The 19965-nt window shown below is 40.3% G+C and overlaps 1 protein-coding gene across 1 annotated transcript in view; it reads right to left on the reverse strand.

Moving 5' to 3' along the window:
• LOC144949218 (leucine-rich repeat and immunoglobulin-like domain-containing nogo receptor-interacting protein 1) overlaps positions 1-19965 on the reverse strand; it is a 198473-nt gene that overhangs the window by 164496 nt on the left and 14012 nt on the right. The gene's annotated exons all lie outside the window — the stretch shown is intronic.

A 19965-nucleotide genomic window follows, 5' to 3' on the forward strand; every position in this document is an offset into this window, starting at 1 on the left:
ATGGCTCAGCTCTCCGATCTTACATTTACATGCAAATTTTATCTATAGCCCCGCCCATTTACCCTTGGTCTCCACCCATCTCAAACCCTTATAACATCCTGCCTTAGCAGCTCTCCTGCCATATATTTTTCCTGCCTCAGCAGCTCTCCCGCTATCTTTTTTCACCTGATGACGATTGCTTGTGTTGCGATCGAAACGTCGTGATATTGTTATTATTTTCATAATTTTTTTCTATCTATGTGGCTTTACCGAAAGACGCAAAGCATAGGTATTATATGGTGTTAATGAGCAACAGTTACTGATGTTGTCTTTCTCTTTAGCAATCAATATCTGGCCACCAAGTACCTTTTCCTGTGGTGACGATAGGTTGATCAGTTCATTATTAAAGATAAGTTATACCTTTTGTTACGTTTCATGTTGGGTGTAATTGTCCGCGGCCCCTAACATTATGTGAAGCTTCGCGTGGAGCTATAAAGGACGGCGGCCCCTGGGGTCTGGGTGGCACTTCGTGGAGTCGTGGAATAAAGGATTTGTTGATGCTAAAGCTTCTCTGCCTTTGGTCTCAATAACAAGTGTGTCCGGGGTCTGCTCTGGCGGGTCAAGACACAACACCTTTTTTTACTTAAAACTTTCTTGACTGCAGGTCTTTAAAGCCACATAGAAAAATTATAATGAAAAAGAAAGTGAATAAAAATCATTTAAAAATAGTTTTTTTGTTTTTTTTATTACTTTTATTCCCTTTATTTATTATTATTTTTCTATCTGCGTGACTTCACCGAAAGAACCAAAGAATATAAGTTATACCTCCCTATTCTCTGGTGTTAGATCAATGGTTCTCATCATTTTGTATATGATGGCTCCACCCAGCTGCCATCACCGGTCCCCACGCTCCCCCCCGCAGTCCAAAGGCTCAGCCTTCAGAGAGGCCACAGAGAGACAACATGTCCACGCCTCTAGTCAAAGCAGTGTTAGTAACGCATCTGTTTCATGGTGTGTATTTGTGTGTTTTGTCACCACAACGTGAAGCTGACGTTCCCTGCGCACATTCTTCATTTCTCCGACATTGAATCGATGCCGCAGCCTGCACCCCTTCCAGTCCCCACGGATTGCCCCCCCACCTCCCCCATGGGTTCAGAACCACTTTGTTAGAAGTTGCAATCAGAAAGAATGGGCCCATCAGTTTTGAGCTTGTTTATTGCAGTCTTCAGCTCGCCGAAATCAGCCAATGTAGGGTTAAATTGTGCCCTATATGGCGACATACACTTCTCCCGGAATGGAAATGCAGCAGGTGCATTTTACAGACGACCAATCTATGGTGAGAAGATAATCTCCTCGGTAGGTGTTAGTGTCAAGGTCATGAGCTCACTACTTGGGAAGTATTTTGTGGATGCGCACATATACATGCAGAAATGCTATTTTTCTCTGTTTTTGAAATGTTTTGATGTGCTGTTGGCGAGCACCAATTAAAGTTGACACCATGCCCAACTGTCTTTCTGTGTGTTTGTAGTGTGTGCCTGTATGTGGCAAACAAACACCTCTCTTCAGAATTATAAGGAAATCAAACTCGGATATGTAATATGTTGTTGAATATTCGTTTATAAATCATAATAGTTGCTACATGTTAAATTTAAGAATGGTTTACTTAAAGTGTCGATGTTTACCTAATATGTCCTCTCATTTCCCTTGTCGCAGAGATTATTCTCTATGCAGCATTAAGTGAACACCATTCAATATTTATAATGTGTTTTAATCCTAGCTCTTGGGGCACAAAACAAAGACGCTTTGTTCCTTTTTTTGCACCATTTAATATATGATGTAGCTTGTAAGCTGCACGTAGGGATTTACAACACACATTAAAGCTATACTTGTATTGGCAATACAACACAATCATTGTTTAACACTTATCAATGTTCAATTAAGTTCATTAAAGTATTACATTTTTAAATTTCATTTACATCCCCACGATTGTCCTTGACTAAGAATTATATGATGAAAAAATATTGATGGTCTGTTGCTTCTCTAATACATGCATAAGGTACTTTGTTAAGGTATATAAAAAAAAATAGTATTTGCTCAATAAAAAGCAAAATACTTTAGCTCAATATAGCTGACTTTTAAATTCAATAAAGCAACAATCTACTGGCCACACCAATTTACATTTGTTCAACAAAAAACAACAATGAATGTTGATGTACCTTGTCATAAAAGGGGTTCTAATTAATGTGGTGGCAAGTGAAGAACTGAACATAAGAGAGTTAATTCATTTTATAACAGCAATATTAACCAGCTTGAAAATTCTCCAGGTTATAAAGACCAGAGATTCCTGGAGGCCCAGTCCTCACAGAGAAACGTATTTCAACAGATACACAGAAACACCGAGGACAAGATGAACATTTGTCATGGAGCTTTCCTATACGTTTACCTGCTTTAATAAGCATGCACCTGACCCAGGAGATTTGCAATAGACCTTTTATATTCTCGCACCTCCAATTATCATGATTGGTTACGTACGGTGCAAACGAAGTTCCACACATACGTAAATATAACATCCCACTCTTAGAAAAAAAGCAGAGTTTGCGACAAATACTCTTCGGTTCTTTCGGTAAAGTTACGTAGGTATAAAATAAAATAAATTAAATCACGACGTTTAAGGCGCAACACAAGCGTCCGTCATCAGGTGGGACAACCACAGCAAGAAACAATTGCTGAGGTGAGTAAAAGGGCTGCTGTAATAAGAGGCTATATAGGTAAGAGAGGGGGGAGGAGCCAGGGAGGATAGAGAGGGGGGTGTGGGGTAGGGGGAGTGGAGTGCTGCCAAGTGAAGCGCTATGAGAAGGGATTAAAGGGCAAGCACGGCAAAATGCTAAGGGGTGAGTGAGCGGGGCTGGGAGTGGGAGGCTGAAAAAACTGGAGATGTGGATATGAAGGCAGCAACCATAAATCAGTTAAGGTTTTACCTGGTTAATAACATCCTTCCAATGATTGCTCAATTTGCATCGATAAATGTTTACCAAGCCCTTGCTACAAATGTTTACTGTGAGCCCTTGCCTCATACCAATTCAGGAAACCCCAAAGCTTTAATTCTACTTATGCATACATATGTAACTAGCTTTTTTTCCCGTCCAAGGACGGGTGTATATTGCAGTAAATCTGAAATATTCAATAGAAGAATTGTTCAGCTCATGATTATTAATGAGGGGGGGTTGGCCCACGTGGAGTGAAGTCACCCGCTAATGGTTATTGGGGAGGGTTGCGGCATGTGGAGTGACGTCACTCGCTCATGATTATTAATGAGGGGAGGGGTGCGGCATGTGGAGTGCGCGACCGTCTTTTGCGGTAGTGTAAATTTCTGCGCGGGCATGAATATTAATGAAGCGGGAGGGGGGGGGGCTCATGTGGAGTGACGTCACGTGGGGCTCATGTGGAGTGACGTCACGCGCGGGACACACACACATTCTTGGCTCAGGGTAATTACGGTTATGGCTGCATTATACTGGTAGGAACGAAGTGGACCAGACCACCAATAGATTAATGTGTCTGTCCGTCCGTCCGTCCGTGTATCAACATCGCCCCCTACTGCAAACACTTGGCATGACCCTGTCCGACAAGATGGCTGCCCGCTCCCCCTGCGATCTGTGAACTAAACAAGATGGCCGTCGCTTCCGGCGCCTCACGGCGAAACTTTAAACTTCGCTTCAAATTTACTTTACTGAAACGCAGCACGTTTTTTTAACACAGATACATTTATTAACACAGAGACGAGATACATTTAATCGCCTTATTTGTGCACGAAAAGCACGGCGCTAGGCCTAGTGCGGCAGGCTTCGCGAGGCCTAGTGCGGCAGGCTTTGCGAGGCCTACTGCGGAAAAGGCATCGCGAGGCCTACTGCAGAGAAGGCTTCGCGAGGCCTACTGCAGGGAAGGCTTCGCGAGGCCTACTGCAGAGAAGGCTTCGCGAGGCCTAGTGCGGCAGGCTTCGCGAGGCCTATTGCAGAGAAGGCATCGCGAGGCCTACTGCAGAGAAGGCTTCGCGAGGCCTAGTGCGGCTGGCTTTGCGAGGCCTACTGCGGTAAAGGCATCGCAAGGTCTACTGCAGAGAAGGCTTCGCGAGGCCTACTGCAGGGAAGGCTTCGCGAGGCCTACTGCAGAGAAGGCTTCGCGAGGCCTAGTGCGGCAGGCTTCGCGAGGCCTACTGCAGAGAAGGCATCGCGAGGCCTACTGCAGAGAAGGCTTCGCGAGGCCTACTGCAGAGAAGGCTTCGCGAGGCCTACTGCAGGGAAGGCTTCGCGAGGCCTACTGCAGAGAAGGCTTCACGAGGCCGAGTGCAGAAGGCTTCGCTAGGTCTACTACAGAGAAGGCTTCGCGAGGCCTAGTGCGGCAGGCTTCGCGAGGCCTGCTGCAGAGAAGGCATCGCGAGGCCTACTGCAGAGAAGGCATCGCGAGGCCTACTGCAGAGAAGGCATCGCGAGGCCTACTGCAGAGAAGGCTTCGCGAGGCCTACTGCAGGGAAGGCTTCGCGAGGCCTACTGCAGAGGCTTCGCGAGGCTTAGTGCAGAAGGCTTCGCTAAGTCTACTGCAGAGAAGGCTTCGCGAGGCCTAGTGCGGCAGGCTTCGCGAGGCCTAGTGCGGGAGGCTTCGCGAGGCCTAGTGCAGTAGGTGGTGGTGGGGGGTGGTGGGGTGGTGGTGGTGGGGTTGGGTGGTGGTGGGGGTGGTGGGGGGGTGGTGAGGGCTGGTGGGAGAGGTGGTGTTGAGGGTGGTGTTGGGGGGTGTTGGGGGGGGGCTGTCAACTGGTGTAGGAGGCGGTGCACTTCTCTGCTTCAATTTTGTTGCGATTTATTATCTGCACACAAACAAAACCACCGAGAAGTAAGACGCGCCACCCAGCCCTGCCCCCCCCCGCCCTCTCCCCCCACCAATATTTGAGTGATATTATAATTAAAAACAATGATGCAGCACCCCCGCTTTTACATTAGTAAGCAAATCACACAGCAAGATTAGTTTTTTGCACACTACGGGCAACACATTTTCTCCAGTCACTGCCTTAAACCCGTTCAGTCGACCGAGTGGAACAACAGAATAGGCGGCTAAATACGGACTGAGTGGCACATAGAACACATTCCTGCGGAGGGAGCTGGTAGGAACGTTGGGTTGCTCGGTCAATGGCTAGGGTCAACGGCGGCGTGGTGTATTCCGCAAATATGCCCGACTGTGAGGGCGGGCACAAGCCGGCGTGAGTAGGTTAAACGTTGAGTTTTATAAGGACACCACGGGGTGACCAGCCCCTCCCCACCCAGCCCCTCCCCACCCAGCCCCTCCCCACCCAGCCCCTCCCCACCCAGCCCGGTCGATATCCCTGTACCTGTACTAAGTATTATTCCTACCAGCCCACCCGGCAGGGTCCTGTTATAATGCCTTATTATAAGGGGGGCGTATCTGGGGTAAAGGTGAAGGGCGGAGTCAGTCGAGAAGATCCGGGAACCAACCAGAAGGATCTGGAAAGGGGGTGTGGCCAGAGGTGGAGCTTGGCCGCGCCGGAACCAGAGGTTCGGGGCTATTCCACGAGTCCTGGGTCCTGTCTGTGTCTTCAACCACGTGGCTATTCTTTTACGCTAGTCGAACAGCTAGCGTAGCGCATGACGGAGATGGGCTGCGTGTTAGAACCACCTATGTGTAGCTGCATTACGAAGTGTATCGCCCCGTGTGCTCTTAATCAATCAAAAGCCTTCTACTCGACGTGTCTCGGAAGTCGCTCACTACACATACAATACAGTATAGTCTTGATATATATTCAGTTATGTGTGTAACAGACAGAAAGATTGGGAGATAGATTTAGATATAATTCCTACTTGAGGTTCCAAAAACCTCTGTCACTCTATATTTTCCATTATTATGTTACAAAACTAGAGTAATACCTATTTAGCAGGGTATTAATTTACCATCATGGGTGAGATTCGCAAGGGACAACCCTTTAACCCTCGTGGAGTACTCTGAATTTTTAAATCAATATAATACAAAATAATTAACATTATGAAGAATATAGTACCAAAATGAACAAATGTATATTTTTGTTATATTCTCCGCAACGAGGCTAATGCTTATTTTCTGTTGTGTATGATATAATGTTGCATCAAACTAGGATTGTCCTAAAGAGAGGGTCCTTGCCTATATCATCTCGCAATTCACCAGCATTTTTCCAAAAAGCTAGCCTGCCGATAAAACACTGTACGATGAATCTGGTCTAGAGTTTGCTTGTATTGAACCAATGCAGCTGAACTTGTGTAATCCCAGCAGGCCTTATGGTTGATGGGATACATACTATTTTTACGTGGAGGGACAGATATATGAATAAAATCCATTGTGTGGTTATGTATTTTCCTATTAGCTCCAACAAAAATGGAGTGCTTCAGGCTTATATGGTTCTCTGGCAACATGTGAATTTCAACTTTTAGGTAAATGTTAAGTATTTGTAAATTTCGTCATTTGTTTTCACTTTTCTCTGTCTTGTGCCAATATGCTCAAGTATATGCTCAAGTAGTGCACATTTTTCTGACACCATTTTGACGCTTATAAAATATTATTGGTTATTCATATTTGTGGAAAATCAGAAGAACATTCCCACCTCTTTAACCAAACAATTTTTGCCAAATGAAGAATTATTCCACAGCAAATGCACTATGCATGGCAATGGCAGAAGAGTCCACGGTGGGCAGATCTAGGACAAAGTCGGGGCCAAGCTAAGGGGAGGCAGGAAGTGTCCTTGAATTCATAGTCCATGTTTATGGGTGCAGAAACACGTCATTGCACATGTTCTTATGCTCATGATCCATCCATTGAATTGTGTATGCACAAATATATTATTTACAAGAACGAAAACGATGAAAGTAATTTTCTGGTAAAATGAGCATCGAGGTGGTGCTCATTTCTTGTTTGCAGCCCTGAGCCAGTGATAAAAACTCCATATTCTTTTGACAGGGGTGAGTCTATGCATAAGATAACCAGTATTGACTTTCCCACAAAATGATACTCCCAACCAGAATTTGAACTTGCAACCTTCCAATTTTGAGCTACTTGATCGATTGATAAACCACCTGGCCATTTTTTTTTATGTTTGTGTCATGTTCTTCATGGAGGCACACACTTGAACTTGGAGACAACACGTTTACTACACGGCCCTAACAGGGCTACTACTTAAACGTCACAAAGGGTTAACTAGACCACAAAGGGGTAATTACATAACCGGGTCAGTCAGTAACACACTGCCTGACCCATGATGCCAAGCGCAAAGACCGAATACCGAGGATCTAAGAGACGGAGCACCGACGGGTTGACCGTAGGAACTGGGGGGGGGATACTCATTCGTGTTAAAAATGCAAAAAAAATCACAACGCTGAGGTAAATTCTTCACAGTATGATGTCCTCTTCTCCCCCCTTATTGAGTCTGCAGATACTACTATAGAGTCTGCAGATACTGCTATAGAGTCAGAAGTTACTGTTATATAGTCAGTAGATACTACTACAGTCAGTATAATCTGCTGTAGAGTCAGTAGATACTACTATAAAGTTAATAGTTACTACTATAGTCAGTTGATACTACTTTAGAGTCAATAGATATGACTATAGATTCAGTATATACTACTATAGTCATTAGATACTTCTGTAGAGCCAGTATTTACTACTATAGAGTTGGTTGATACTACTATAGAGTTGGCAGATACTACTATTGAGTCAGTCGATACTACTACAGTCAGTAGATACCCCTACGGTCAGTAAATACTGCTACAGTCAGTAAATACTGCTATACAGTCAGTAGATACTACTATGGAGTCAGTAGATACTACTATAGAATCAGTATATACTACTATAGAGTTTGTAGATACTACTACGGTCAGTAAATACTTCTACAGTCAGTAGATACTACTATAGAGTCAGTAGATACTACTATAGTCAATGGATACTACTATAGAGTCAGCAGATACTACTATAGAGTTAGTAGTTACTACTATAGTCAGTGGATACTACTATAGAGTCAATAGATACGACTATAGATTCCGTAGATACTACTATAGTCATTAGATACTACTGTAGAGTGAGTAGTTCTACTATAGAATTGATTGATACTACTATAGTCGGCAGATACTACTATTGAGTCAGTAGATAATACTACAGTCAGTAGATACCACTATGGTCAGTAAATACCGCTACAGTCAGTAGATACTACTATACAGTCCGTAGATACCAAGGCCGTAGTCATGGAGTCAACATTGGGGGGGACCAAATCTTCGAGGAGGTCTGGGGGTCTCCCCCATAAAAAAATCAAAATTTGAAAACGAATTTCTTGCCTAAAATATTTTAAAAATCACTAACACATGGGATGGACTTTTTATTTATTTTTTACAATAATGTCCAATAGTGTATTGTATTACATTGCTCTGTTTTTTTCTTTTTTACCTTTTCTTGTTTCCTTGTATGTAATGGCAGAGATTAGGGATTAACAAAGTACAACCATAACCACAATCATATGAACAGAAATCGATGCATTGTTATATGAAGACAAGTCCAGATATTGTGGCCAAGGTTTAGCAAATTGTTATTTTTATTTACATATGTATAAGCTTACTGACAAATATAACGTAATAAAGACATTAACGTTAGTTGAATACCCCCGTGAGCACCATTGTTAGTCACTGGGTGAATGTGTGGCTAATTAACTTTCCAGGTAACTTACTTAGTTATGATAGCTAACATTAGCGATGTAAGTTGAGGTGTGGAAGTTATTCAAAGTCCACTCAATATCATTTAGATATTTCCAGGGAGTGAGAGCAAATTTCTAAATATTCAAAACTATTTTTAGCATGGTTACCAAATTATTGTAAAACTCACTAAGATTGAATCACCAAATCCAAAGGTTTAGACACGTGTTTTTAGATTGTGAAAGTAAATTCATAGTCATGAACAGATTATTGCAGACATATTTTGATTAGTAAAATTAATTGAAATACATTAACAAGTTAATTTGGTTCTAAAAGTTAATCCAATGTATTTATTGGCATATTTATTGTAGGAATATACTTTCAAAGACATTTTATGTCATTTTAGACATGAAAGTAATCTTAAAGGTATTTTCATTTAAGAGTGTAATTCATAATATTTCAGTCTTTTTTTATTCAAATACATATTTTTAAGCATAAAAGTAAATTTTATTTGCTGTAAGGTTGAGTATATGTCAAATATATAATTTCGATCCTTGAAGGATATTTATAAGTCAATGCCATGTCCTTTAATTATAGTTATACTTAATCCGAATGTTCATACAATTTTGAGATGAACTGAATATTGCATTACCTCATGGCCAAAAATGTATCGTTATGAACCAAAATTCTTTACAATTAAGGCAGCGCATTAATGTAGCCGTTTTAGGTGATAATGTTGCAAACCACCGCAGTCTTATTTTTGTGTGTTGCTGGATGAAAAGAAACATATAAGTCGATGTCTGGATTAGTTATCAAAAAATAGCCTCAGTTGCGTTCACAGTGGTTTACTACTATGTGGTCAATGGTCTGGTTGGTGTTTCCGAAATCACACGATAAACTTTCTTTGAATCTTCACTTGTGAAAGTCACAGGCAGATCTGCCGCATGACATTTGGATTTGATTTAATGTGGGCAATTTTTTTCGAGGTACATTAAATCCCAGAGGTTATTTCAGGAGACCGGCGGTCAGGTGCTTTTATTGATATTGGTATTTGCCAAAATTGTCACAATTTCTCTGATGCACTAAAGCCCGAATTTGCAAGGCTCTCTGACTGTGCTCAAAACTGTTCAAAACTGTTCACATGATAATATTATAGTTATCTCATGTATGGGCAGCATGGAAGGTTATTTGCCATAGTGACTACAAGATTATATGGAATTTGATCTACTATGAAATAAAAGTATGATAGGATGCAGAGTACATGGAAAGAGCAAAGAATATAAATGAAAGACAAATTACTTCAGGATACAGTATGCCTTTTATATAAAGGAAGAAATTTACAAAAAGAGGCATTGTAAAAAATGGTCTGCATAGTGAAAAGATATAAAACCAATTCATGAAGACATGTTGACTGATTCACAACCAATTTTGGCAAAGTGAACACATTTTTCATTCTCCTTTTAGTAATATGAAGAAGCCAATTCCTACAGTTTTGGACAACATCTCAACATTGCTACTCACTTCTACTGATGCTGCCTAGTCATGTTTTTATTAGTTTACAAAAAGCTGTAAACATATTCTCGGATGTTTTTGCCATGGAAATGTTAGTTGCAACACTTCTACTTGCTATAGAAAATAATACATCTCTCAGACTAACCTACCCTAATCCCTTCTATTACTGTGTATGGCAATATGTTGAGGAGCTAAATGACAATGATGCAGTCTGAGAGAAACCAGAGGGCTTCAGGAGAGAGTTTGTGTAGTGTTGCCATTCCTCTATTGAAGGATCACAGACTAAGGTGATTTACTCTATGGTCCATAGTTTGTTTGGCATGGCCACAGTCACATTTTTTAATTCCCATTTATGAAGAAGATGTGCGCATAGGCCTGTTGATGTTCTCACGTGGTTGATGGCACACTTTCATCTGTGGAATGTCAAAGCCAGGAGGGTGCAATGTTTTGGTCTCGAATGAAGTGTTTTATTCCGGACGTCCACGTTGTTCCACTCTGTTCATCAGCATTCTTCTGGATCTGGGTGAGAGCATATCCATATTTAACAGAAACATTTAACTTTAAGGGGTGAACTGCAGTATTTCTTACATGTTAATCAATAAAGTAGTCATTACATTTGAAGAATGGTAGGCAATACTACGTTGTTATTTGTTATTGCTTAGCATGTTTTTTATTACTGCAAGCGTTAAAGTAGAGTGCATACAATAAACCAAACATGATAACCAATAAAATATAACAAATACCTATTTTCCAGAGTTACTCAAATATAATTTAAGGGCTATTTTTAAGTTTGTATAGTAACTTATAATTAATGATACTGTATTTTGCTAAACATTGGAAATTTGTGTATCTAGCCCCATATTTATGTTTCTACATGTGTATCTATGCGACTATTGTATATTGCTGGGTCTTCTTGTAACCTCAACTTTAGCCCTTGTGTACTGCATGCAAAATCATGTAGTACTGTGTATAAGGCGTTTCACCTTGTGACTGAAGAACCATGGTCAATGTGCCCTGTAGCATAATTTGCTTAGGGACTGCACACCTTTATAATGTTTTACAATACAAGCTGCAAAGCGCAATATTCATTCACTTTTATGCCAGTTATAAACTGGTTGCCACATATTCTTGGTTCTTTCGGTAAAGTCACGTAGAAGGGAAATAATAAACTTTTATCTTATTTTATTTATTATGTTTTATTTTTATTATTGTATTATTTCCCTTCTACGTGACTTTACCGAAAGAACCAAGAAGATGAATCCCTGCAGTCACGAAATATTTAAATCGAAATTTGGTTGCCACATACTTTTTTTAGAGGTTCTCACATTCTGGAGTCCAAAAAAAATGTTGGCTTGGCTTTTGTTCCCAACAAATCGTGGTTATAAATTTTCCTATCCCTTTCTTTGTTGAGGTTCAATATAGATTTGCGGTTACCAGGGAATTCCCAAATCAGGGAAATTAACTGAGCATCACCTCTATGTACGCGTAGGTTTCCTCCTCCAAGCCACACTCAATGGTAATGGCAAAAGAAATCTCAATATCAGACCCTCCTGTTAAAAAGCTTTAGGTCTCAGTGAGGCTTACATGATTATTATAAATGGAATTGTAACATGAAGTTTTCTGTTCCATTTTTTTTATTATGATTATCAAAGGCTTCACGATAATTAATGTGTTCCGTTGTAACTGCAATCATACATTACTCTTTGGTTCTTTCGGTAAAGTCACGTAGAAAGAAAATAAATGAAATAATAGAATACGACGTTTCGATTGCAACACAAGCAACCATCATCAGGTAGAACTAAATTTGAGAGACAAAACACAGACACGGAGACACACAGACATATACACAAGCAGAGAGACAACACAGAGACACACAGAGAGAGACACAACATAAAATTTACCAGGCTCTCATAGGCCCATTCGCTCTTTCTCTCCCTCGGTCGCTTCGAGGTGGAATTCCACACAACTCTCTCTCAAATGTACCAGTCTTGTTGGGTCTTTCATTGACATGCTAATTTCTCTGATCCAGCAGCTGCTCCAGCAGACCCACCTCTCTCTCTACCCCCCCCCCGCCTCTCTCTCTCTATTTAAGGCCTCGACACAGAGGCATTGTGTTTCTATGTTGTGTGTATCTCTGTGTGTCTCTGTGTTGTCACTCTCTCTCTGCTTGTGTGTCTGTCTGTGTGTCTCCGTGTCTGTGTTTTGTCTCTCTCTCAAATTTAGTTCTACCTGATGACGGTGGCTTGTGTTGCAATCGAAACGTCGTATTCTATTATTGAATTCATTTTCTTTCTACGTGACTTTACCGAAAAAACCAAAGAGTAATTCCTCCAGTCACGAAAGCTTAAAATCAAGTTTGAATCATACATTAATTTAAATGTATCTGTTATAATTATTATAACGTGTTATATTGTGCTAGGTGGATAATTATTACATCTCAAGTGGCTCTTGTCAGTCCACTGTCTTCATCCAGCAGTGGATTGACCATGGCTAATAACTACAATATAAAAAAACAGTATCTTGCAAGCTATTGTTTAGAATTATAACACAGTAATGAGTGAACATTATTATCTTATTTACTTTTTCATTTTCAATATAGCATTGGCTTTAAGTTTTATACAGCATGGTTTTGGTTTTGTAAAAAATGTATAACAGTAAACAGTATTGATTCATATAATGTATTGTTTGCTGACATGTATTTACTGAACATGTAATTACACTTGAGAACCAGCATATAGGCATGATAAAATATTGTGTCAGTATGCCCTGTTAGGTCTGACATTCCATTTATCAGCGCTGTCACTTAATTTACTAAATATTTTTCAGCAGAAAATTATAACTATATGAATGTAACTGAACTACCAGATTGAATTTCCTGACCTCTCAATCTGGGATCTCATTCTATTACGTCTTATATATAGCTTGAGGGATGGTCTTTGACAGTCTGTAGTTTTTAATGTGTGATCAGTAACCTCTGATTCAAAATAACAAAAATGCCAGCAATGCAGTCTTACGCAGCATATTGTAAACTGTGGCAGCAAAGTAAATGTATATTCTACGTGATGTCAATAACGCAATTATTCTAAAACAATGAAGGAATCAAATAAGTATTATCTCCTCATGAAAACTGAATACCCAAAGCAGAAAGTAAAAAATGAATTTTCAGTTTCCATCATTTATTATGTTGGACCCCCCATTTAAAAAGTAAAACCAATTGCTACGTGTATGCATTAGCGGCGCACAATTAGTATTTGATCGGATCTAAACATGTAGTTTCTAATTAGATCTAAATGCAATTCTTAACCAGTCAGATCCAACACGTATTTTTTTGTGTCAGATTGATTTGCAGCGGAATCCAATGCTGATCCACTAATTTAGATTAGATCCTAATAACAGAAAAGTAGATCATAGACAATGCCATAAATGTGGCCACACCTTAACATTACTTTCTTCTGCCAGATTCCTAGTGTAAATATATATAAACATGAGAAAACATATTATTTCAAATTGACTCAAGACAGTAAACCTCCTCTTGTTTCAACCCTTTGTTTATTTGCACAAGCTTTTCAGTTACCTTACCTTGCATTTACTCATGTCCACCACAATATTTTATTGCAGCCTCTCCAATCAGTATCTGCTTTGCATGTTCTTGCCAACAATAAGTATTATAATTGTGGAGAATAGGTAATGAAAAAACTAGTTGACAATACACCTTCCCAAATGTGTTTCGCCACGTAAAACATAAACAACATTTTATCAGCCACACGACCTTATTGGAGTATTTTTTTTCTTCAGCATTATTTAGTGCAAGCAAACTGGATCTTAACACATGAAGTGAAAGGATATGTGGGTAGTTAAATTACAAAAATTAGGAGCAGTTGCTATGGATGATCTAAAATCATTCTTGAACACTGTTACCTGAACTATGGCACCCTGAGGTTACTGCACTACACGTCTACCTCAACAATGGGTGACCAAAAATACATAAAGTGTTAGTAATTAATGCTGCATTCCCTGTTAGTGGTGATGAGGTGAACCACACCATGATCTGATCCGTGATCATGCGGGCATGAGTCCACCTGTCATGAAATGCCACCAAATTCTTGATGCTGGTGTGAAATCACAAGCTTCTTATCTATCATCAAGTTTGTCAGGCACTGTGAGGGTTTTTTATGTCTACATCTTAATTATGCTTATTGTATAGCATGTTCAATAAATGCAACACTTAAGATTAAGTGGCGAATTGGTGTCCTCCATGAGACCACATAGCATATCATGCCTTGTTTTAACTTTCCCCAATGAATTAAGCCGTGAAAAACAAATAATTTGGTAAATGTTACTTTCACATTTTTTAAACATATAGATTGCTCATATTTCTTATTTATAACATGGTTCTCATTGTGTTAGTTTAGGAATCCAGACCACACTGCAGACACTTACATTACTGCATTGCTTATCTGTGAATCTTCAGGGATCCGGCCTTTCTGGATTACTAAATCCATATCTCCAATAGTAACTCTGCACAAAAAATAGTTCACCTCTCCCCTCTGTATTTCGTATGGCAGTGGGAGGGGAGAGCAACAGTTTTTTTAATAGATGCCATAGTTAAGTCCCTTCAACAACTGCAGAGATACCGCCAGGATGTGCGTGGATGGTGCACTTATCGGTAATGTGTTTGATGGTTTGGGTATCACCACAGTTGCAGTTCAGCGATTCTTTGATCTTCCATTTATGGAGCGTGTATGCACATCTCCCGTGCTGTGTTCAAGCGCGGTTCAGTGGTTCACAGCCGTCGTGAGAGAAAGAATCCGGGTACTTCCACAGTCAGGTCCTCAATGATGTTTTGGTTTGCCACGTTCTGAGCCGCCCATGATTCAGCCCACCAAGTGCCGGTGTCTTTATTTTCGGCTGCTGGGGCAGAGTCAAGTATCTGGAAATGTTTCCTGAATTTAAGCCTAGGACGTGGGGGTTCTTTTATATGTTGGTGGAGCGGCAGGGCAAAGTTTTCCAGGATCTTGTTGTACTCCCGGATCATCGTGGCATCACATCAGATGTCCACTGGAGTGTTTGCCAGCATAGGAAAGTCATGCGAGTGGAGTGGACTTCAGGGTGCCGCTCATTATATGAAATGCAGTGTTGATTTTGACATTGACGAGGTTTTTTTGAGGGCTGGCACTCAAAACTGGAGCACAGTAATCCGCTACAAAGTGGACCAGGGACTGCGTCGATATCTTCAACGTGCGGACGTCGCTTCCCCACATTGTTCCCGCAAGCCATAGCATCATAAAGTCTTCCGTACAATAGTTATTTTATACTCTTTGGTTCTTTCGGTAAAGTCACGTAGGTAGAAAAATAAAATTTAAAATAAAAAATTAATATATCACGACGTTTCGATCGCAACACAAGCGGTCGTCCTCAGGCGGAAAAAAATAATCCAGCAGTGGAACTGATTAACCAGGAAGAACACAGCGAGAGCTGTCACAACAAGAGGTTATATGTGTTGGCGAAGGGCAACCTCTATATAACCTCTTGTTGTAACAGCTCTCTCGCTGTGTTCTTCCTGGTTCAGCAGTTCCACTGCTGGATAATTTTGTTCCGCCTGAGGAGGACCGCTTGTGTTGCGATCGAAACGTCGTGATATATAATTTAAAATTATATTTTTCTACCTACGTGACTTTACCGAAAGAACCAAAGAGTATGGATTCCTGCAGTCACGAAATCTTCAAATCTAGATTGAATTATTCGTACAATTTTTCAGGCAAAGCAACTGAAATGCTCCAAGCTGTTTAAGAATAACTCAAAATTCATGAGGCCTGCCTGAATCTTTAGCATCTTCTTCAGCAAATGACGTATACAGCAGGTGATTTTAAAAACAATGTTTAAAGTATTATTTGCCCATTTGTACATTTTATTATTTTATTAAAATGTAGTTCCTAAGGATATACTGTCTGTTAGTCTTTTGTCTAAATACCCCAAGCCATATTGTTTTAAAGGTAACATACCAAGTTTGAAAGTCTCCATTGTGCAAGTTTAAATAATGACATGCCACACATTGTCTGTTTGAATATTTGAGGAAATAGACATGAAAGGTGGTTCTACATGTTTGAGGATCCATGCTTTATAATAAAACTAAGTGGGTTGAGTAATCAAGCATTGTTTTTGGATGAAAGATTCACTCGTAATGAAGAGCAAATACTTTCAAAAATGCTGAGTACAAGGCAGGTGACGAGAGTGTATGTTTAGTGAGTTGGAATCCTCATCCATCCTCATTCCTGTGCCCACTGCACTGATCAGTGCTAGTATTGGGGTAATCTATACAAGTAATTCAATCAAATGATCACATACCTGAAATGGTGTTTCTGTATTATTGCATTGTTTTCCATGTACATTGGGATTATCTTTACTAGGCATGTGCCAGCTGATTATTTTCTTTATTTAACAATTATATATCTTTTTTAGATTTAAAATGAAAATGGGAGAAATAAATTCAGCAGCTTCGGTTAATGTTAAGATAACAGCAGTCATTGCATATTCATCATCTGTCAATGCCAATAACTTTAAAACAATAATCATCAGCCATGATCAATCCATTGCTGGGTGAAGATCTCCCCACACCATCACCCTCCAACACCATCCTGCAATTTCACAATACACCTCCCGTACATTAGCTGATCTCATCGCTCTATATGTGCAGTGGTCATCCTCTAGGGCATGTTCTGTCGCCGATCAATGCAGGCTGGTGAAAGGAGCCCATCATCTTGCCTCTCAACAAGTATCTCATTGTCTTGCACATCCCTGTCCAGTATAAGTTACTCAGGTCCTAAAGGATCTCAATTTGCATTTCAACATTAAGGTAGTACCCACTAGAGAAGAATCCTCGTATAATTCCATTATGTTCAAGATTAAATTAACAAGGTTTATGTAAATGTTAAGAAAGGAATCGGAAAAGTGAATACATAGAGTAATTCAATTAGACAGTTCTCGACTTACGAACACCTGCGCTAACGAATTAGCTTCCATGAAATATAAAATGTTTTAACATTGCTGAAAATGCGAACTCACTTGCAAACTGAACCGCAGAACTATTTTGTTCAGCAGAGCAATCCTCCACGAGATGTAATGAGTCAGCCTCGCACAAGGAGTGTTTGTTTGTGTGTGCGCGCCCACATGTGTGAAAGTGAGTGTTTGTGTGGGGAGCGGTAGAATAGTGGTTAGTGCGCGGTACTACGAACCCGTTGACCAGAGTTCGATTCCCGCTCACGGCCAACACCAGTGACGATTATCTGAATGGATCCTGGGCCTCCCCTAGGTCGACTCAGCCTCAAATGAGTATCTTGTGCAGTGTGTAAACATCGCCACTGGGGTGACAAAGGCAGCCTGGCGTGGTACTGATCACTCACACCCTGCCGTACCGGCCTTTATAGGTGCTCGCTAACAGCACTTGCCACAACAGTCTGTTAAGGCTTTTCAGGGGGTCTTTGTTTTTGTGTGCACGCCTGCCCAGTGTATGTCTGTCTTTTTGTATTTGTTTTTGTGTGTGTGCTCGCATGCCCCGTGTGTAAGTGCAATTGTGTTTTTTTCATTGTGCCCCTTCTGACAGGCAAGCCAGCATGAGGACTCAAGCTAAGTGCAAATAAAACGTATATTTTTGTATGCATGTTACTTTATTTTATGTTTGATTTATTTTACAGTATTTTGTACAGCGTTACATGCAATTGCACAAGATTTATTCTTATTCATGAGTTTAACAATGTTTCCCTTTTTTGTTGAACCATAACACTTTTCAAAACACTAACTTTATGGGCATTTCAATACAGTACATAATAGTGTTCCAGCTTGCAAACCGTTCGCCTTATGAACGGGTCCCATTAACTAATTGTGTTTATAAGTAGAGGACTGTCTGTATGTTCATTTGTCAGGGAATAAAATTGATTTATTTACCGGTTCAGTTCAGGTTAAATAAAAACGGATTGAAATACAGGCGTGTCTCGCTTAACGAGCGAGATACGTTCCGGGAAAATTGCTCGGTAAGCGAACACTCCTTAAACGACCATCGTTTTCCCATTGACTCCCATGTTAAAAGCTAAGTTACGTTTCAGCCATAAAAATGTTCCACTCTTGAACATTTTTTTAACATGAGAAATACAAATTACGGTCTGATTTTAAAATAACGTAATGAAACAACAAATGGAACAATTGCCACACGTGAAGAACCGCAGTGTAAGATCCCCTGTAAAGTCCATAATAACACTTCCTCTCTCTCCACTCAATCACACAGCCCGCTCTCCGCTCCCTCTCTTGCCCTGTCTGTCTCTCATGCACATCCGCCCCCTCGATAAAGATCCCCGTATAGCCTTAACAGACTATTATTGACGAATGTGTTGAGTTTATTACGTATGCTTGTGCACCACTGCCAACGCAGGATCACCAAATAGTTTGTTTAATCGATATGCTGATGATACTCCACTACGTCTCCATTAACTCTACAATCTTTACAGACCCAACTGTCTGTTCTCTACATGTCTTGTTGTATGTTATTTTCAACAAGTTTAAACTTTCAAGCGAAAATGTATTCCAAACAATAGTTCTATATGGCAAAAAGTTAGTCCTGAGTTAAAATTCAATTTCAACAATGTTCCCCTGAATTCTGACATGAAGCTTACACAAACATCTGAAAGTTGAACACAATCCTTGATCTACACGTTTCTCTGTAAGACTTACCACCACTTCCTTGCCCCCTGGTGCTTGCTGATCTATACTCATATGCCTGAGAATAGGTTTTCCCATTTTTTATGGCAACAAAACAGGTGTTAAGATGTTAAAACACCAAACTAAATGTCAAGGAATCATGTCTGCATTAACCACAATTATTGTGGTCAGAATGCAAACAAAAAACATACTGATAATATATGTATTTTCCTTGAAACTGATTGGTCCACACCAGAGACAGATTTCTTTTGAGCCTCGTCTCAAAACGGTGTTAGACCAGAGGACGCCAAAAGGCGTACAGCCAAAAGACAATGCACTATCAGAGTAATGAGGGCTCGGGGTGAGCATCTACATCATGAGACCTCCTTTGACAGTACCAAAATATGATAATAGGGTTTTCCCCTTTTTTCTGGCAACAAAACAGGGGATAAGATGTTAAAACACCAGCAACTACCGCTCCAACCCAATCTAAGTTGCATGAAGGTCTTTTTTAACTTGTGAGGCTGTCAATGACTTTTTGGAATAGCTGTTCATCGGATTGGAGCCTGATTAGTTGACTTTCAATTGGTGAGGATTATACAATGCCACCATGATGTATTGGTGGAATATCTACTCCCCACCTAGAACGTAAGATGGTCTGCAATTTGTGAAGAGGTTTGTTCCCCCATCCTGTTGCTATTGTAAATTTGGTCGCACCAAATGACACGTGAAATTTTTTCAAATAAGTTTAATGAACGGTATAGCCAGTTCAATTTGCCATGCAAAACTGGAAAATACCACTGCCATGTATCATGGCCATTAAAATATCGGAAGAAAAGCAAAACAATTGGGCAAACCCTACATTTATTTCCCTATGGGCCATCGCTGAGTTTAGTCTGTTCATTTTGGATGGGGTTTATCCAAATGGATTAATGTTTATCCCTTTTAATAGTACGATTTGATCAAATTAATAGTTCATCATGTACAGACACTTTAGAAGATCAATGTTGGTTTATTTGCCAAGTCTTTATGCCATTACTTTGAACTCATAGTACTACTTATTATACAATTATAC

The sequence above is a fragment of the Lampetra fluviatilis genome, chromosome 3 (genome assembly GCF_964198595.1).
Source record: "Lampetra fluviatilis chromosome 3, kcLamFluv1.1, whole genome shotgun sequence".
Taxonomy (NCBI): domain Eukaryota; kingdom Metazoa; phylum Chordata; class Hyperoartia; order Petromyzontiformes; family Petromyzontidae; genus Lampetra; species Lampetra fluviatilis.